The sequence below is a fragment of the Camelus dromedarius genome, chromosome 10 (genome assembly GCF_036321535.1).
Source record: "Camelus dromedarius isolate mCamDro1 chromosome 10, mCamDro1.pat, whole genome shotgun sequence".
Lineage (NCBI taxonomy): Eukaryota > Metazoa > Chordata > Mammalia > Artiodactyla > Camelidae > Camelus > Camelus dromedarius.
In genome coordinates this window covers 3,969,794-3,982,891 of record NC_087445.1, presented here as the reverse complement: position 1 = coordinate 3,982,891, position 13,098 = coordinate 3,969,794, and the positions used below count along the sequence as shown (strand labels likewise).

The window sequence follows — 13,098 nt, the reverse complement described above, 5'->3', positions numbered from 1 at the left end:
TTTTACAGTTAAGCTCTGTTCTTTTTCACCTTTTGTCAATACGTGCGCCATCCTTACCTAGCAGCCCAGATGGATGGAGCCAGCAAAATCTGACTACTGTGGACTGCAATGTTTTTCACAAGGAAGATGTTTCTCTGTGAGGGCCTATTTAAACCCCACATGTAGGGATCCTTGGGTCTTTAAAGCTGCTCCTTGCAGCTCCACCAGAAGGTGATACGTGGAGTGCTGACAAGGCGCCTGGGATGGTGATCAGCTCTTTCCCGAACCTACGCTTGTTCCTGCCAGCTCACAGCTGACAGCACTCAACTGTACTGGGTTGTGTCCTTCCAAAAGTCATGTCCACCTGGGTCCTTAGAATGTGACCTTACTTGGGAATAAGATTTTTCAGTTGTCATTCATTAAGATGAGGTCATACTGGGGTAAAGTGAGCCCTACTCCAATGACGAGCGTCTATCAGAAGGCCATGTGGAGACAGACACACAGAGGGGAACGCCACATGCAAACAAAGGCAGAGGTTGAAGTGACATGGCTACTTGCCAACAGATGACAAGGATTGCTGGAAAACACCAGAAACTAGGAGAGAGGCATGGAACAGATTCCCTCTCAGAGCTTCTAGTAAAAACCAACCCTGCCAACACCACGATTTCAGACTTCCAGGCTCCAGAACTGTGACAGAACATATTTCTGTTGCTTTAAGTTCTTCCCACCCCTGCCACCAAGTACTTTGTTACAGCAGCCCCAGGAAATTGACATGTGGATCGCTGGAGAGAAATAAGATGGACACCTTCAAAAACAGACACCTGAAGCTTTAAAATTAGGCTTTAAGAAGATATTATTAAGCCTTCACTGAATACGCAAGATGGTGGTTTTTTTGGACTTGACAGCCTGGGGAGATAAATAAGTTCCTTGGTTCCCTCCGAGATCAGATAATTTTGTCTTCTTCCTACAATCGAAACTTCAAGATGAAAGGAATTCCCAGGAGATAACTACTCTGTTCCCCGGTTTAGACAAGACTATGGCCCCAGCATGCCGTATCATTAAGATTTTTAGGGAAAAAAAAATTTCTTCTGGCTACACAACCTTTGGGATACAAAAGTGTTAGTGAATTTTAATGGACACCATTTTATTACAAAAGCTATTAAAAGAAAGGTACCAACACTCAACAAAATCCAACAATCACTGTGGTACTATTTCCTACAAATTTACTATGAAGTAGAGGACATCAGAAGTCAAGAAGCTCAAAAAAGCCATGGACCCTGTAGAAGTATTCAGTGTGACCTTTAAAATGTATCTTACAATTAAAATGTAGTTTATCCATATAAAGAACTACATTACTCTGTTCTAATTCTGGATCAAATGATAAATTAGTTCACATTTTTAGAAAAGCAACTGACAGTTCACATATGAAAAGCACATATACATACTCAGATGTGAATACACTGATGTTTGATAACCATTGGCTACTTATGTCCATCTGTGTTCTTAAGCGCATTGAATATCCTGAAAAAAACCTCATGCTATAGAACAAACAAAAATTCTAAATAAGATAGAACAAACATACTTTAAAAATGCACATATGATCATATGCCTAAATAAAATAAGGGGCCAAAATAGAAAAGAAAGATGAAAACACAAGTAATAAGTAGGAGCTGGCACTTTGGTTACCCAGGGGACACTGTAAGGCCCTAGTTTTAGTGCCTTCCAAGCCCAGAAGTCAAGGACTTGGACTTGCATGAGGCAGAGAGTCCAAACTGAGACACTGGCATGGAGTCAAAGAAGCAAACCTTCAGAGAAAAGGTGGAGAAAAAAAAAATTAAATAAAAACAGTGAGAAAATCAGAAAAGGCAGAATACAAGAAAACGTTTCTGTTTCCTCCTACACTCTAGTTTGAGAGGAAAAAAACCTTTTGTGAGAATTTTTAACCACAGACCTGCACTTTCACAGGTTTGATATTCATTTTACACCACAGCACGTGGTCCAGGAAACTCCAAACCAAAAAATTAACCTGAAAAAGCGTTGTCCTGGGTGCCAATCAGGAAACCTCAATCCAGACCACACAAGATTCCCATAAAATATGAGCTCAAAATCCAAACATAAGAGGAAACAAGGCAAAATAGACAAGAATCACATAATCAAAAAGCATCAGATTCAGATTCTTAAGATTTTCAGGTTATGGAAATTTTAGAAACCAACTAGAAAATATGTTTAAAATAATTCAACTGAAATAATGGAATAAATATAAGAGAAAACAACTAGATCCAATCCAACTTGAAATAGAATCAGATAGAACTTATTGCAAGAAATGTAGTTTCTGATATTGAAAGCTCAATGGACAGCAGATGAAAGGAAAAAGCAAATGTGGTACATCATGTGATGGAATACTATTCAGCAATGAAAAAGAACCAACCACTGATGCATGCTCCAACAAAAATGAAGCTCAAAAGCATATACTAAGTAAAAGAAACCAAACACAAAAAACCACATACTGTATGATTCCACTTGTACAAAATGTCCATAAAGAACGAATTTATAGAGACAGAAATAGATTAGTGGTTTTCTAGCACTGGGGGTAAGAATAAAGATTAATAATAAAGGTTCATGAGTCATTTTAAGGGACAATAGAAATGTTCTCAAATTGGATTATGATGATGTCTACACAACTGGATAAATTCACTAAAAGGCACAGTGAACTGTAAATTTAAATGGCTGGATTTCTATACATAAATCATATGCATTTATGTAAATTATTCATGTAAAATTTATCTTAATACGTTTGTCTTTAAAAACTCAGTGGGAAAATTAAACAGCAGATTAGACAATGTCAAAACTGGAGAATAAATCTGAAGAAATTACACTGAATGCAGACCAGAAAGAGATGGAAAATATGAAAGAGAGGTAAGGAAAGTTGAGAAGTATAAGAAGGCCCAATATATATCTAATAGGAGTTCCAGAAAAGGAAGTGGTAGAGAAAAGAAGAAAAAGAAGAGAGGGGAGGAAGATCTCATGAAAGAAACAAAGGCTGAGAATTTTCTAGACCTGATAAAAGACTTGACTCACAAGCTAAGTAGATAAAAAGAAACTGACACATAGATACATTGTGTTGAAGTTACAGAACCACCGGCAAAGAGACGCTCTTAAAAGCAGTAAGAGAGAACGTTCATTATAGAAACTAGGGAGAGGAGGCAATTTTTATCAAGATGTCACAAAAGAAACAATGTAACTGGAGCCTGGAAAGAAGATTAAGGTTTAGCAAAATGGATTTGAGGAAGGGAGGACATTCTAATGACAGGTGTCAGAAGGAAATCCTACGCAAAGATGCAAAGGCCAAAATGTACGCAGGAGTCAAGTTTAGGGAGGCAAAGCCCAGCCAGAGTCAAGTGGGTATTGAAAGGCCCTCTCAAGGCTTAGACTTATTGATCCACTACAATTAAAAATACTCCCTGACTAATTCATCAGGGAGCCTTTTTTATCAAGCTGACCCTTGTTTCACAGCAACCAGAGAAGTTCTATGACTTTGAAACTGGAAAGGCAGTTTTCTAAAAGCCGGAGTGCATTTTCCATTGGAACCCATTAGGGGCGTGAGGTCCAAGTTAAACCTGAACTGGGGAAATGTGGGGAGATCCAGGTTACCGCTGGGACAGCCGCGCTCATCAGGCAGACGACGGGGACTGCTTTGGCCTTCCCTGTGTATTTTCTCTAAATGCCTATAAATGTAACAGGCCTGGGAAAAAGGTGAGTCATAAAGGTGGAAAAATATTTTGGCTGCAAGCTTTGGCGAGAGGTGAAATGCATTAACCTTGCAATGAGTCACCATCACCTCAGGCAGCTTAAAAGAAAAAAGAAAAAAAAAAAACCCTCAGCCACCATGGCTACAGATCTCTGGGAGCCTGTCTGACAGAGAGTGTCAGGATTTGGTAACTTCTTGTCTGGCGTGCGTGCAGCCTGGTGAGAGTTTAGTTTCTCCAAAAGAAGGTCTGAAATGCCTCGTTTCCAACCCGCAGCCTGTGGGGCTGGCTCTTCCTCCTTCCAAACCCCAGCGGGAAACACAGCTGCAACCCACCTGCTTCCGTGGGGCCAGTTTCACTCCCCGTGAAGCTGCTAGCGCCAACAGGGACCCTCAAATAGACACATTTATAAAAATCAGGCACTGCCAATTAAATTCCAAGAAATTACACTGGTAGTGAAATGATGTGGAATGTACTTCTCTGAACTGTGGCTGCCAGACCATTTGAAATAGACCCGAACGACTCACTAGTAGGCTCAAATATGATCAAAACTAACTGTTCCTCCATTAGAGCATTTTAGAAAAATAATCGCAAGTCCTTCACCTTATTTCAAACCTCCGTTGATGTTTACAAAGGAGTTAATATTCTCTGATAACCATTTGATAAAGGAGAGGATTGAAGATCTGTCAAGTCGTATCAGTAAATAAACGCTGGTTTACGTACATCATCCTTAGAACAGAGCTGCACCCCTCCCATAGGCAAGGAGGGCAGCGTGAAGCACTGCACAGACCTGGATTTGAATCTGCACTAGGCGCTTAGCAGCGTGTGACCTTGGCCAAGTTACTCAGCCTTGCTGAACCTCAGCTTTCTCATACGTAAAATGAGGGGACAGCACCTAGGCAGGGTGGGTGTGAGGACAAAACAAGATGACAAATATACCATTCCTTAGTGGTCAATCATGTCCCTCCTCTCTCCCTTCCTCATAGCTCTACCCCTCAGGGAACTGGCCACTGGGGCAGGTAAGCTAGTCCAAGTCTGTAAAAGGAGTGGGAAGCATTTGGACTGGCAGAGGGAAACGCATTCTCGACAGCAGTAAAAGACATCAGCTACTTTAAAGGGTGATGGGGAGGCAGTGAGGTAGGCAGGTGGCCGAAGGAGCTACTCTTACTGGTCCAGCTGGATGGAGAGTCAGGCATGGCTGGAGGAAGGGGGTCCTTGGGTATTACACAGAGTATTTAAACTTTATGCTCTCAAGGATGATGAGTCTGTGAAGGTTTTGAAGCTGAGAAAAATGCTGGGGCCTGCAGGGTGGAGGAGGGTATGAAAGGAACGTGGTCTAAACATTCTTTTAATGATAGACAGTGAATGATCCAAAGGAGGGCTTGACTGTCAGTGTTCTCTTTGGGCTGTCACCATCTCCCTGCATCAGCTGTCACTTGGCCTGCCATCTAAAGGAATCCGCATGCAGACGAGTGTAAGAGACTGGATGACATACCAAGCGATTACGAGCCACCACGTTGCCTCGGGGAACAGGAGGCATCTTAGAACCAGATGAAGCTGCACCAGAATTCGGGGCAATAGGGTTCCAACCTACCCCCGGAGAAGCAGAAGTGACGGACTTGTGTTCACCAGTGCCCCTCCTGGGTCTCCTTGAACTCCAATGTCAGTGAGAGGGACAGAGGGAATTTTGTCCAGGTTAAGATTTCTCTAGTCCTACTCTGAAACATCTAATTTTAGTCTGTCTCCAGCGGAGGCTGAGATGTTACATTTTGAGAACCACTCAGGTGATTCTGGGGCCAACAGTCCAGAACCACACGTGGAGATAGGTGCTCGAGACGGCCAGGTCCATGAGGGCAGAGAAGACGGCTCCCTCTGTCACTGCCGTTTCCTTGTGCGTAACACATGTGCCCATTCACGGTTTTGAATGAGGGAAGACAACGCAAAAGCGAATCAACATCTGAGCTCCCTCTTCTACGAGGCCTCACTCCTGTGTCCTGAAATAACAGGCTTCCGTTGGAAGTGCTCCCGGCTGTCAAAAGCATCCCTTGTGTTCTGCCCTTGGGCACAGGGACTGGTCTGTGGTCAGTGTACTGAGTACACGGACGATTTTGAGGGGGCACAAGTGGGTATTTGGCAAAACAGCCTTTTTTAAAAAACAGTAAATCTCCTAACACAATGCTTTCAAATCAAAAATGCTTACCACATAACATAACATTGTAGTAATGTTTCATTTTTTCTTCACCGATATTTAGTAAGTATATTTAGTAATGACCTACTACGGGACAGGCACTCCATTAAATATCAGATGAATGAAATCAAACAAAGTCCCTGTGCTTACGGAGGTTATGGACCCCAGGGAGAGACAGACCTTAGCCACATGCTCACACAAAGCAATGTGACATTACAACTGTAATGTGCGAAGGAGAGGAAATAGTAGGGGGGGTGGGGGAGTCTGCCCCAGTGAGCAGAAGGTCCAGAAAGCCTTCCCTGAGGCAGAGAGGAAGTTGCTGGAGGCACAGAGGATGAGAAGGAAGGGGAGATGGAAAATGCAGATGAGCACTGCAGGCAGAGGGACCAGAGAAAGCCAAGACGTCTGGGTAAAGGAGACGAAGTGGTGAGCTCATCTTGAGCCGTTAAACACGTTACTCAGAAAACATTCAAGGGCTTTGATCGGAGATAGTTGTGATTAAGAAGGACTACATACCACGTGCTCTCGGTAACAGACATTGCACACGGAAAACTGCTACAGTTAGGGTGCGGGTATGTTTGTCCCTGTTAACCTCTCCAAGAATTTCAGTGGTGTCACAAGACGACAGAACTGATCGTTCCTTTCAGACAGCTGAAGTGAAACAAGTATTTAATGCTCCTTTAGAGCACTAGGTGGGTGATCAGCTTGCTGAAATGGCAAGATTGCTTTCTTATTCCAGACAATCTCATAAATGACAAATAGGCAGAAGGGAAGCACCAAGTACTTAAAAAATATTCTAGCTGCATTATTAAAAGACACTGAAAACCATTAAACAAATTTTTTTAAAAAGAAGTGTTCATATTAATGGGTCTAGAAAATTGACATAAAGATTGTCAATTTCACAGTGCTACGTTGATAGAACTATAAATAATTTTACACCTCTATCATATCGGGCATATCAGATAATTGTACGATTCTACAGTAAAATATGTGTCTGTATTGCTTTTACACAAATATACTTTATTTGGAATGAAGAGCAAAATAATACAGGCATCTATTAGCTTAAACTATTTTAACAGATAGAAAATTAACAGTATCTTTGCTGTTCAGAAATTTCCATTTAGAATATAAATCTTTTAAAGCATACAGAAACATCTCTGTAGACCTGTCAAGGTAAAATACTGCAAAATATCTCAGATTCCACAAGCCCTACTTTTGGACTAATCCGGCATCACTGAAAGTATTAAAGGCACTAAATTGAATATAATCATTTTAACAGTGCTTTTCTTAGTTTTCGCTCAAGCCAAATGTCTTTGGCTAAATCCTGGACTCAATGAGCAACTCTCATTAAACCTTAAAGGTTGTGACACGCGGCACGGTGGAGTAAAAGGACCCTTTTAATTGCCTTTCCAGTTTGCAAATTATTTCTAAATGCATTGCTTTATGAAACTGGATATTTAAAAGTCTGCTTTTTCTTTCAGCACTCGTGATTTTGAGCTATTCATTTCATTTACGTCGGTGGTATGTCACGCACCACATCTCAAGCTGTATTTTAGAACTCATTTCATCATGCAAACACATGCAAGGTGTAGAGAAGGATCCAGAATGAGGTGGAGATCACATTTCTCCCCATCACACAGGCTATAAAGTGCAACCAGTTAAAATTCTGTCACGCTCCTGGGTCCAATTTGAGTTATTCAGTATTTTTCATTTCTAAAACAAACTGCTTGGAAAAAAACAAAAACTCAAGGCTAATTACCACTTTTTCTTTTTTGATAGAAACAACTTGATTGCAAATCTCATTTAACAGAATAGTCTTTTGTTGGGAGAGGGGGCTCACGGGAAAGGCACATTTGGTATATAGGTCTACACTCCGCGTGTAGAACTCCAGGGCCAGCCCGACTGACATCTCCAAAGAGGGGACTCCAGGGTTCATCCAACCCACAGCCACCTCCAGGCCTTGCTCCTCCTCAGCCCATCTTTTTGTTTTTAATTTTTACGTATTTGTTTTTAATTGAAGTATAGTCAGTTCACAATGTTGTATTAATTTCTGGTGTACAGTATAGTGGTTCAGTTATATATATATTTTCTTTTCATACTCTTTTTCATTATAGGTTATTACAAGATACTGAATATACATTGTTCCCTGTGCTATACAGTTCGTCCTTGCTGTTTATCTGTTTTATATATAGTAGTACCCACAAATGCTGAACTCCCAATTTATCCCTTCCCACCCCCTTTCCCCCGGTAACCACAAGTTTGCTTTCTATGTCTGTGAGTCTGTTTCTCTTTTGTAAATAAGTTCATTTGTGTCATTTTTTTAGATTCCACACGTAAGTGATATCATACAGTATTTTTCTTTCTCTTTCTGGCTTAGTTCAGTTAGTATGACATTCTCCAAGTCCATCCATATTGCTGCAAATGGCATTATTTTATTCTTCTTTATGGCCAAGTAGTATTCCATTGTATACATACCACATCTTCTTTATCCAGTCATCTATAGATGGACAGGTAGGTTGCTTCCATGTCTTAGCTATTGTAAATAGTGCTGCTACAAACAGTGGGGTCCATATATCTTTTCAAATTAGAGTTTCCTCCAGATACATGCCCAGAAGTGGGATTGCTGGATCATTTTAGGTTTTTGAGGAATCTCCATACTATTTTCTATGATGGCTGCACCAAACCACATTCCCAGTTCCTCAGTCCATCTTAATTCTGATAGCTACTTGACTGTTACATAAAACACAGAAGGGGACTGAATTCATCTGCAAGGGCTGCTGTAAGGAGGTACCACAAACCAAGTGGCTTCAACAATGGAACCCTATTGTCTCACGGTCCTGGAGGCTGGAGGTCTGAGATCTGGCGTTGGCAGGGTTGGTTCCTTCCGAGGCTGGGAAGGAGAGTCTGCTCCAGGCTTCTCCCCTGCCTTCTGGTGGTCAGCTGGCCACCTTTGGCATCCCTCGGCTTATAAATCATCACTCCATCTCTGCTTACATCTTCACGTGGCATTCTCTCTGTGGGTTGTCCTGGGTCCACATTTCCCCTTTATATAAGAACACCAGTCATATTGAATTAGAGGCCCACCTACTCCTGGATGACCTCATCTTAACCTAATTATATCTCTAACCACCCTGTTCCCAAGTAAGGTCACATTCTGAGGGGCTGAGGGCTAAGACTTCAACATGTGATTTTTGAGGAGATAGTTCAACTCCTAACAGGTACCCTATATATTCTAGGGGATTGTAAACTGTACGTTAATATATAGTAAAAATTCTGGAAGGATACATACTGAGCAATTAACCACAGTTCCCTCTGGGATGAGGATGAGGCACACCAGGGCAGGTGTGGAAGTCAAAGGAGATTTACTCCCACCTGTAACATCTTCATTTTTCACATGGAAAGGAAGTTGAATAGTGCTTGCATAAGTAAAAATTCATATAGATAAATTAAGGTTGTGCAGATTCTCAACGGAAGTGCTACCAACAGCCAAGGTACATTTTGGAAATGTGTGAAAGGGTGTGTTGGCTACTGCGGTGATCAGGGGCTAGATGTCATCTCCCACGATGAAGAATTATCCAGCGTCCTGAACCATTTCCAACAGTCCTCCTAGACATTTACATATAAAAACAAAAGGCCCTTTGGCATGATTTTAACATATGCTAAGTTTTCCAGAGATGCAAATTTGTAAATTAAGTGGAGATGGTACTTTGTTTCAGAACTTTACCATGAGTTTTTGCCTTATTGGAAAATATGTTACCAACAGCAACGTCACTCTCAGTATCTGAGTCACCCCTGGGACTGGCAGTCGTCACATCCCTGATGATTCTTCGCACAGGTGCAGTAACTGAGCACTTAATTCTGTCTCACAGTGTGAGTATGCCCTGCCTTCATGGGCTGAAGCATGTATTATGCTACTACAAACGTCTTTCATTGTAATTTTTCTTTACATTGAAGTTTGGGCTCTATGTGAATTTTCAAAATATGTGCTCCAGTAAATTATGTCATTTCTGAATTTCTTCTCAGGGTAGTCAAGGGGATGTTACAAAATATCTCTTATGAAAAGGACGCCTTTGATCTCACAGTGCTGAGCACTACCAAGCTTCCCGAATAGTCCAATGAAGAAACGCTGAAGACCTGAGCTTTGGAAATGGAGGCGAGGCAATGAATTCTGGAGATATTTCGAAAGCAAAAATGTAAAGGACTGGACGGTGTTTCATATTTTAGATTGAGAGAGAAAGGAGACTGTTGACTTAGGCTATTAAGTGGGTACCTGAAAAGTGTAACTTTGGAGACGCGAGGATGGTCTTCATGTTCACTAGCACAGCGCTGGGTACCATAAGCATCTAACGATACCAGTCAACTGGCTTCCTATAGCCCTTTCCTCCCTGGAACATTCAGGAAAGAGGAAGGACGTCCCTACTGGGTTACACCAAGCAGAGATGTCATCCCGATCTGTGGGAAGACTCCTCCCAAAGCTCTTTGTATGCGTCAAGGCGCAGAGCTCTCCCACAGGCAGGGAGAGCATCTTCACGTGACCACAGTCACGGCTCTGCTAAGGGGTGGGCATTTCATTCAGAACCTGCCTTCTCAGTGCAGATGCAGAGAACTGGAGACAGGCTGTCTCCCCCATTTCCCTCACCTCAAATATTGGACAAAACCATAACTCAACCGAACAGTGGAGGAAGTGTCATTCCCAAAGTACTTCCTCCAGCACAAATCCAGAAGAAATGTCACAGTCATATTCCACACCCAGGACACTCCCTCCTCTCCTGACAATGACATCGAAACCTCAGGGGCACTCCCTCTGACTCCATCCCACATCCCACTCGCCTGCCAGGACATACAGCATGGACTAAGGGATCTGTCACCGAGGGCACATACCTGTGGTCACATAAACACATAAACACTTTCCCTAGGAGCCACGTTCTCAGGCTGTAGCCGGGAGGGGCACAGCCAGACAGGAGAGACTCCGCGCAGTGCTGACTGCAGCCAGGCATCACCGTCCACCCCGGCAGGAAATGGGTTCCAGATGTGTCCTCAGCTCAGCCTGTAATGGAGTCAGACTGTCATAAATGGGCTTTCTAGCCCGGGTCTCCAACCTTGGTCAACCTCCCTGGACGATGCTGAAAAAAGTGGAGAAGAAAGATAGGGAAAATGTAAGGATATGCTGCCTTCTCACGCACAGTTTTGGCAGAAAGATGACAGTGTATTTTGAGTTTCCAGGTCCTGTCTTTGTTATGTTGTTTGAAGATCATGCTGTGTGTGTGTGTGTGTGTGCGTGTGCGCGTGTGTGTGCATGTATACACAGTGGGGAAGAGAACAAAGAAATGAGGGAAGGGAAGAGGTGACCCTATTTCAGTTACAGAAAGATTCTGTGTATTTTAGACAAACGAAAATAACATTGCGATCTCATGTCAGCCCAGGAAATACAATAAACGTAAAGGAAAGGTCAATACACTCTCTTCATTTCATCTTTGCCGTGAAGTGGATATTTCAGAATTGTGGGAACCGAGCACCTAACTCAAGATGGTTACCGATTTTCATTAGTAAGTATTCAGCTAGAATAGCTTTCGTTCTAAACGTCCACAGCTTACGCACGTGTAACCTTAGCATCTCTACACTTGGATAACTTAATTTCTTCTTTGTTCATAGGGATAATGGCTTAGAAACCTCACTAGAAAGTAGAATTTAAACAATACAAGGTCATGACGGCCTGAGAAAAGTAAACAATAAGTAACCTCTGGAGTTTTCCATAAATAGACCGTTTTAGCTGGGGACTCTGAACCTAAAAAGTCCTATTCAGGATTGATCACTGTCCAGAATTATCACGAGTTAAGCCGGCAGCTCTAGACCCGCTCCCCCAGTGAACAGCAGCTGGAGTGCCTAGGTCCTGAGAGGGGCTAGAGAGACTGGTGACTGACAACCTATGTAGAGCCACAGTACACTTGAATATGAGTCACTGCCAAGATCACTGCGTGACCTCGATGAGACACTTAACCCTGCTGGCCCTTGGTTTCTTCCTTTGTGAAGTGAAAGATTAGACTACAGTCCATGGCAGCTCAGAGTTTCAGTTTAATTTTTTAAAGCCTGATATAGTTTAAGCAAGATTCAATCATCACACAGTTTGTAGGGTTTGAGGTCCTCACCATATTTTATAATCCTAAAAATACTGACACTTTCTATAGGCTCATACTTTTTATCCTATGCCTCCCAGGCTTGCACGGCCTAGACAGGTACAAGGGATACTCAGAAGCAAAAGATCCTTTGACACTGGGAGGGTAAGATACACCTAAAGAAATAAGGAGCGAGACCTGTTCCAGCTGGTTCCATCCACTTGCTGCCTGTCAGTGCTGTCTTCTGACAATCCCTCAAGATCCAACTAAAAGGGGCACCAACGTTCCTCTTAGCAAAGAAGACATCTGCTCATAGCTCCCCGTTGTTCATTTCTCCATAACATAAAGTGTCTCCCCAAAAGCTGCAGTTCATTTTAAGGTTTCTTGGCACAGTGGTCAAACAACAGATTTTGCTGTGTGCTAGTTTATCTTTGGAGTTTAGAGAATGTCATGATTGAGCCAATCTATCTAAACAGTGAAAATCAGATCATACTAAATATTCAGCCATTAGTCAAATATAAGAGCATCTCTTCAAAAACAGTTTCGAGGAGGGGAGGGTACAGCTCAGTGGTAGAGCACATGCTTAGCAGGCACTGGGTTCAAACTCCAGTATCTCCATTAATAAATAAATATGCCAAACTAATTACCCACCCCCCAAAAAACCAATTTTAATTACATTATGAAATATGAATTCGTTTCTTATTGTGAGAAATTGGAATGATACAGATACAAGTCAAGTCACTCTAAAACATTACCCCAAGTCCCAGGTCTTTTACTATATATAATGCCCACCACGAATTTAGTGTATATGCACTCAACCTTTTTTCTATTTACATGTGAAATTTTAAAAATAAGTTCTTTTGTCTCAAGTCTGTATTTTTTACATAAATGGAATAATGATTTACTTCTGTGAATGTTTTCAACAGGCAAGAAGTCAGTTAGGTATTTCTATAAGGATTTCTTGCATTTGAAAAACTGCTGCATAATATTCCATAGGATGCATTATGAAATTACTAGTCTATTAGGGGAAATTCAAGGTTGCTTTTCTTTAAAAAAAAAAAAAAAACTACTC

The 13,098-nt window shown here is 41.9% G+C and overlaps 2 long non-coding RNA genes across 6 annotated transcripts in view; both read right to left on the bottom strand.

The window, feature by feature from the left end:
* LOC116151786 (uncharacterized) overlaps positions 1–13,098 on the bottom strand; it is a 246,893-nt gene that overhangs the window by 78,664 nt on the left and 155,131 nt on the right. The gene's annotated exons all lie outside the window — the stretch shown is intronic.
* LOC135322241 (uncharacterized) lies at positions 6,913–11,635 on the bottom strand. The gene is made up of 2 exons (XR_010382573.1): positions 10,795–11,635; positions 6,913–8,956 (listed from the first exon to the last, which is right to left on the bottom strand). It is a non-coding gene; the product is annotated as an uncharacterized LOC135322241 (long non-coding RNA).